This window comes from Pituophis catenifer, unplaced genomic scaffold, assembly GCF_029215685.1.
Source record: "Pituophis catenifer annectens isolate HBS135680 unplaced genomic scaffold, rPitCat1.0.hap2 SCAF_2, whole genome shotgun sequence".
NCBI lineage: Eukaryota > Metazoa > Chordata > Lepidosauria > Squamata > Colubridae > Pituophis > Pituophis catenifer.
The window spans coordinates 187,438,127-187,444,780 of record NW_027256882.1 but is presented as its reverse complement, the minus strand read 5'-3'; the positions used below and the strand labels follow the sequence as shown (position 1 = coordinate 187,444,780).

At 40.6% G+C, this 6,654-nt stretch overlaps 1 pseudogene; it reads right to left on the bottom strand.

Moving 5' to 3' along the window:
* Nucleotides 1–854: 854 nt before the first annotated feature.
* On the bottom strand, nt 855–2,675 carry LOC139311259 (uncharacterized; annotated as a pseudogene).
* Between the last annotated feature and the right edge of the window lie 3,979 nt (nt 2,676–6,654).

Here is a 6,654-nt window from a genome sequence, read left to right as displayed (position 1 = left end):
AATATGAAGAAAGGAGTCTGATTCATTACACTGCTCCAAGTACGGTTGACAATGTAATTTGCATATTTTATAGCTTCACCCCAGTATATCATATCAAGGTTGGCGTCTTCTAGGAGACAACGCATCATGGTTTGCAGTACCCCTTGTCTTCGTTCTACGACCCCATTTTGAGCCGGTGTGTCAGGCTTGCTCTGAGCAACCTGTTTACCAATTCTATTTTTGTTGGCTTTAGGAGCCTTTGGAATAGCAACAGGATCTCTCTCTGGAGCATCTCTCTCTGGGCCTGTGCTCTCCCTTTTTGGAGTTTGTATACTTGCCTGTGTTTGCGGTTTAGGCTTTGGCTTTAAGTAATAAACACCACCAATTAATATGGTTCCAGCAACAATATCTCCATCTTTAACTATGTAACTTGCATTTTCAAGGTGGTGAACCTGGAATTTTAACATTCTAGACAAGTGACTCTGACTAAGCAAATTACTGGTTGCTGTTGGTATATAATAAACATCAGGAATGAATGCATCGAGCTCTTCAACATAAACAGTTCCTTTTCCTTTGACCTGACAAGGATGATTGGAAAAAGAGTAAAGTTCACGTAGTTCTGGTTCAGGCTCGTGCATGTCTGTGAAAAGTTCTTTTCTGTAGGTAACATGCAATGCTGCACCACTGTCCAAAGTCCACAGGAGTCGTCTGTCGTACTCAGGTTGAAGTTGTGGATCATTGGTTAAAGCCAATGTGGCGATTGGAGCTTGTGGATCATGCCGGGGACCACAACGACCTTGTCTTCCGCCTCTGCCTCTGCCTCTGGAATCTGTTCCTCTGGGCTGGTACGAGACGGGAGCTGGAACTTGTTGGGGACAATCCCGGGTGGCATGTCCCACACGATTGCAGGTGTTGCACCTTGGCATCCTTGGAGCGTAGGTTCTTCCTCGGAAGGGGTGCCTAGCTGGAGCTCTTGATGCAGGTGATCCTCTCAAATGTGGCGTGGCCAACGTGAATGCCTGTTCTTCAATTAAAAGTCTACAGACATTGTCCACTGTGCGTTGAGCAATTGGGACTTGGTTAATTTTTGTAACAGCATCTTTCCATTCATAATTCAATGAGTTAATGATGATGCTGATCATTTAAATATCTTCAATATTATGGCCTCTTTCTCTCAATTCTGTTCTGATTCCTCTCAGTTTGGTCAAATGCCCTCCAATTTGTTCACCGGGTTTCAATCTCGAACCGTGGAGTTCAGACATGAATAAACATGAGGATTCAATTGAGACAGGCCTGTAGCAATTTTCCAATTGAGCCCAAATTTTTGGGGCTGTTGTATTTGGTGGAAAAGTGACCTGCAGTTCAGTATCCATGGACATCAATAATGTTGTGCGAGCTCTAATCTCCAAGTCTCTTATTGCAAAAGTCCATGGCTGTGCAGGAGGATTAAAAATCATGCAGTGAGTGCCTTCTCTAAGAAGCAATAGTGTAATCTCACTGACCCAGGCTTTATAATTATGTCCTGACATTTTTAGTTTTGACTCACCAGTTAGTGGAGAGACAGAAAATGCCTGGTAAGGAGCATGCATTTGGTATGCTGGCTGTGCTGGCAGAAATGCCTGTGGTATTTGCTGTGCCTGTTGTGGACCTAAAAATGGTCTTGGTTGTGCCATTGGAGGTGGACCAGGAGCTGTCCCTGTTTGCACTTGTGGCTGTGGCACATATGCAGGCATTTGTGGCTGCTGTTGCATTGGAATTTGCTGTATTCCAGCTGCCATTTGTGCTTGAGCTTGCCTTTGCTGCATTGAGCATGGTTGTGTTCCATCTAAAAAAACACCAGCACCACCAGGGGGTGTTGGAGATGGGGTCTGTGGAGACACTTGTGGCATTTCAGCTTGAACATTTGAATGAGCGAAGGACATGTTTGCTAGCGTCTGCTACAACAATTCAAAGTGCTCATCTAAGCTCCGTTCTCTTTCAGCTTCCTGTAGTAAATTACTTTCGCCAGCAGATGGTGCTGCACCTTTAGTTTCGGGCAGCCCAGTTACAAGAAATGACTGCGTGGCAGGTTTACATGTAACTTGATCAGGGAGACTTTTATGTGACGTGTGCACTGCTCTCTGTTTTAATTGGCCTGACACAGAATCCACCGGGGGTGTGTCTTTGGCTCTGAGGAGGAAAACAAGATGGCGCTTTTAGAGATTCTTAAGTCACGAGGCTCTGTCTTATCTTGCTCAAGCATGGACAAATCCCTCTTGAACCGAGATAATATTTTACGTGCTCACAATAGGATTTGATGACCATCTCGCGCTGAGTGAGTTCAGGGCTTTGAGGAGGATAGTAGATTACTTCTCTCTCATGTGGGAGGAAGAATGCTCAGCAGTTTGTGAAAATGTTCTTGGCCTAGCACCAAGCACATCGTAATCTGAGGGCTCTGGGAGGATAGATTTATAGCATGCAAATTGAGAAGAAAAAGCTACCGACCTCAGTCGCAATTCATTATCTTCAAAAGCAGCTGTTCTGTTATCTCTCCCTTGACGCATTTCCGAAAGCATTTTTTGATCTTCCTCACCCATGGCCCCTTCTTGTTCAAGTTGCGTGGCTGTAGCAAGGGGCTGGAAATCTGAAAATATTCTTTCTGCCTCCTCTTCAGCAAAATACATCTTGTATTTGTTTTTCTTCTTCTTCTTTGGCATCTTAGCAGATAGATTAATTAACGTTCCTCAGTCGTAAAATCAATCATCTAGCTAATTAGCCTAGGCGGTCTTATCAGAAATAACAAGCAAGGAAAAAACCATAATTTCAACCGTCCGACTGCTAACAGGTGTCAGGGTTTTGATCAATCCCATTTTTGGCTCTGGGATAATCTCACCATTAATTAGAGGATGGACCGTGGCTTTCTCCAAGTTGCAATATTCTGAAATAAAACCCGAAGAAGTATTCTCTAATAAAACTCTTTTATTTGTAAAAGTAACAAAACATCTATCTATCTAATTAGCTACATCTTGGCAGCACTCCTCTGCCGGACCATTCCTGGCAGAGAGAACAAAGGAAAGAGTAGTAATGAAGGAATGGAATGTAGGACATGCGCAGTAAAAATACTGATAAGGATCTTGGCAAACTACAGTAAGTCTATTAGTCCAAAAATATGAAGCTCAGCTGGGAAATACAAGAACGCAGTGAAAATCTCCTACTTGGGCAGCGGTGGGAGGTTTTTTGGACTAGATGACCTATAAGGTCCCTTTCAACTCTGTTAATCTAATCTAATATAATCTAATCTAATTTAATCTAATCTAATCTAATCATCCATGCAATCCAAACACGTTCACAATTTTTATGAAATTACTTACCTAAGAACAGTATTAATAAAATAATCTTTTGTTAAATGTTTATAGAAAAATAAACATATATTACTTACTCAACCATAGGATAAGCATCCAACACACCGTCTTCTAGAAAATCTGTTTATTTTATAGTCACATCTCTCTCAAGCCTCAAAATATATCCGTTGGAGTTTTCTTCCTCCTCTCACCTCCTCTCTCGCCTTTTGCACAGTCACTACCTGTCAAAGTTCCTTCTTCTGCTCCTCTCCCTTTTTGTCACCATGTTTATCTAGCTGCAAATCTGCCACTGATTTGGGAGCCTCGATCTCTCTGCTCTTCCTTTCCATGATATAGTTGTACCTCACTTTTTTTTTAAAGTCTCTTCTCATACCGTTGTGATATGTTGATTCAATTTTCGCTTCCTACTCCTCGGCTGTCAGCGCTTCGGGCCAGCCAAAATGGCTGGTTTTTTCCCCACCAGAATTAAGAGGTTTCTCCTGAACCTTCAGGACAATTGCTTTTTCCCCCGAGGTCCTTGAAGATTCCTCTTTTTTCTATCAATCTCTCCGGGATCAATAGTGCCTAATTCGGCTTCCTGGCTGGGAATATTGGAGCTACAAGAACAGAGCCCTGTTCTCTCGCTCCATGCATGCTGACGTCACTGCCGGAAGTCCTATATTGGACCTAATTCTTAGTAATAGAGGAGAAGTGATAGAGGGAATTGAAGTTGCCAGAACCTTGGGTGAAAGTGACCACATCATAAATGGAAAGAGGGAGACATAACTAAGGCAGAATATCAGCAGATAGCCCGAATCTGCAAAGAAGAAGTCAGGAAAGCAAAGGCCCAGAATGAACAAAGATTTGCAACAAAAGTCAAAGATAATTTAAAAAGTTTCTTTCAGTATACAAATAACAAGAAAAAAGTCAAGGAAACGGTCCATTAAAGAGAGAAAATTGCAAGGAAGTAACAGGCAGTAGAAAGCAGAGCTGCTTAAGTCATTCTTTGCATCAGTCTTCATGCAAAAAGAAACTATAGCCCAACCTATCAAAAACATAGATGTAAAAGACAGATTAGAAATAAAAATTAAAATAAAAATAAACAAAAAAATTGTAAGAAAACACTTGTCTGAGCTTGGATGATAATAAATCACGGGACCTGATGATCTGAAGGAGCTGGCAGATGTTATCTCAGAACCATTGTACCATATATTTTAAAAATCTTGGCGTGCCAGAGAATTACCAAAGGATTGGAAAAGAGCTGATGTGGTTCCAATCTTCAAAAAAAAAAAGGGGGGGGGATCCAGACCAAGGAAACTACAGACCAATCAGTTTAACATCAATATCTGGGAAAATTCTGTAAAAAATAACAAAACAACAGATCTGTGAAGATCTAGAAACAAATAAAGTTATAACTAGTAGCCAGCACAGTTTTGTTAAAAACAGATCATGCCAAACCAATCTTATTTCATTCTTTGACAAAGTGACTAAATTAGTAGACCAGCAAAATGCTGTGAAAATAGTATACTTAAACTTCAGCAAGGCATTTGACAAAGTATACCACAACCTTCTTCTGGGTAAACTAGAAAAATGTGGGATAGACAGAATCACCACCAGATGGATTTTTTTTTTTTAATTGCAAAAGTTTTACAATTACATTTTCACCCCTTTTTTTTCACCCCCCCACCTCCCTCCCCAAACTTCCCATCCTCCCTAACCCTCCCTAACCCTCCCCCCCCCAGACTTCCTTATTATGTACTCATAACTAATAACACTGATATATAAACTTGAACCCATCCCTCCCCTTATATAATTTTTCCTCTTTGTCTCTTTACATTAAGATATTTCTAATACATTATTTTCAAATAAAAGCTATTTGATACTTTCTAGTTTGATATTTGTTCTGAACATATTCTATCCACCTTTTCCATTCCCATTCATAAGTCTCTTGTGAACAATCCTTTAAATATGCTGAAATCTTCGCCATCTCTGCAAAACTAGCCATCTTCAAAGTCCATTCCTCGATAGTAGGCAAAGCTTCATTCTTCCAATATTTACCTATCAACAATCTTGCTGCTGTTATCATATGCAATATTAGTTTTATTTCACCCCGTGTAAAACCCTTAACTATACCCAATAAAAACAGTTGTGGAGAGAATTGAATTTTTTTCTTCAAAACATTCTGCATGACCCACCATATTTTTATCCAAAAAGCCTTAACTTTCCTACAGGTCCACCAAACATGATAATACGTAGCATCCAAACATTCGCATCTCCAACATTTTGGCTGAACATTAGGGTACATACATGACAACTTTTTAGGATCTAAATGCCATCTATAAAACATTTTATAAAAATTTTCCCTCAGGTTCTGCGACTGTGTAAATTTAACATTCTGAACCCAAATTTTTTCCCATGTTTCCAACATCACTGGTTCTTCAAAATTTTGTGCCCACTTAATCATACAATCTTTAACTAATTCAGTTTCTGAATCCCTTTCTAGCAAAACATTATAAAGCCTTTTAATATGCATTGGACCTTTCTCTCTTATATGTCTAACCAATTCTTCCTCATGCAACATAATACCAGTTTTTTGGTCCTCTTTCCATCTCAATTGTAGTTGATTATATTGTAGCCACCAGATGGATTTTTAACAGGCCAACAAACTGTACTCAGCAAATCCTTAATAGTGTCACATCTACATAGCATTAAGTAATCAGTGGGGTACCACACGGTTCCATCTTAGGCCCAGTACTCTTCAATATCTTCAAAAATGACTTAGATGAGGGAATAGAAAGTGAACTCATCAAATTTTGCTTAACGCATTGTAAGCCGCCCTGAGTCTCCGGAGAAGGGCAACATATAAATCAAATTTAAAAAAAAAAAAATTTGCAGATGACATTAAGCTGGCAGGAATAGCCAACACCCCAAGTTCCGGGATGATGCTCAGGATGCAAAAAGATTTTGACAGATTTGAACAATGGGCCCTGTCCAACAATATGAAATTTAATGTGGAGAAAAGCAAGGTTTTACACCTAGGCAGGAAAAACCAAGGGTACAAGAACAGATTAGATGAAACCTGGCTCAAAAACAGTAACTGTGAGAGAGACCTTGGAGTCCTAGTGGATGATCACTTAAACATGAGCCAGTAGTATGTGGCAGCAGTCAAAAAAGCTAATACAACAGGATGGGGAGGAACAGGCTCAAGCTCAACCCTTCCAAGACTGAGTGGCTGTGGTTCCCAGCATCCTGATATAGTCAGTTGACTCCATCACTGACTATCGGGGGCGAGTCTTTGGCCCCCGCGGAGAGGGCACGCAATCTGGGAGTCCTCCTGGATACGCAGCTGTCCTTG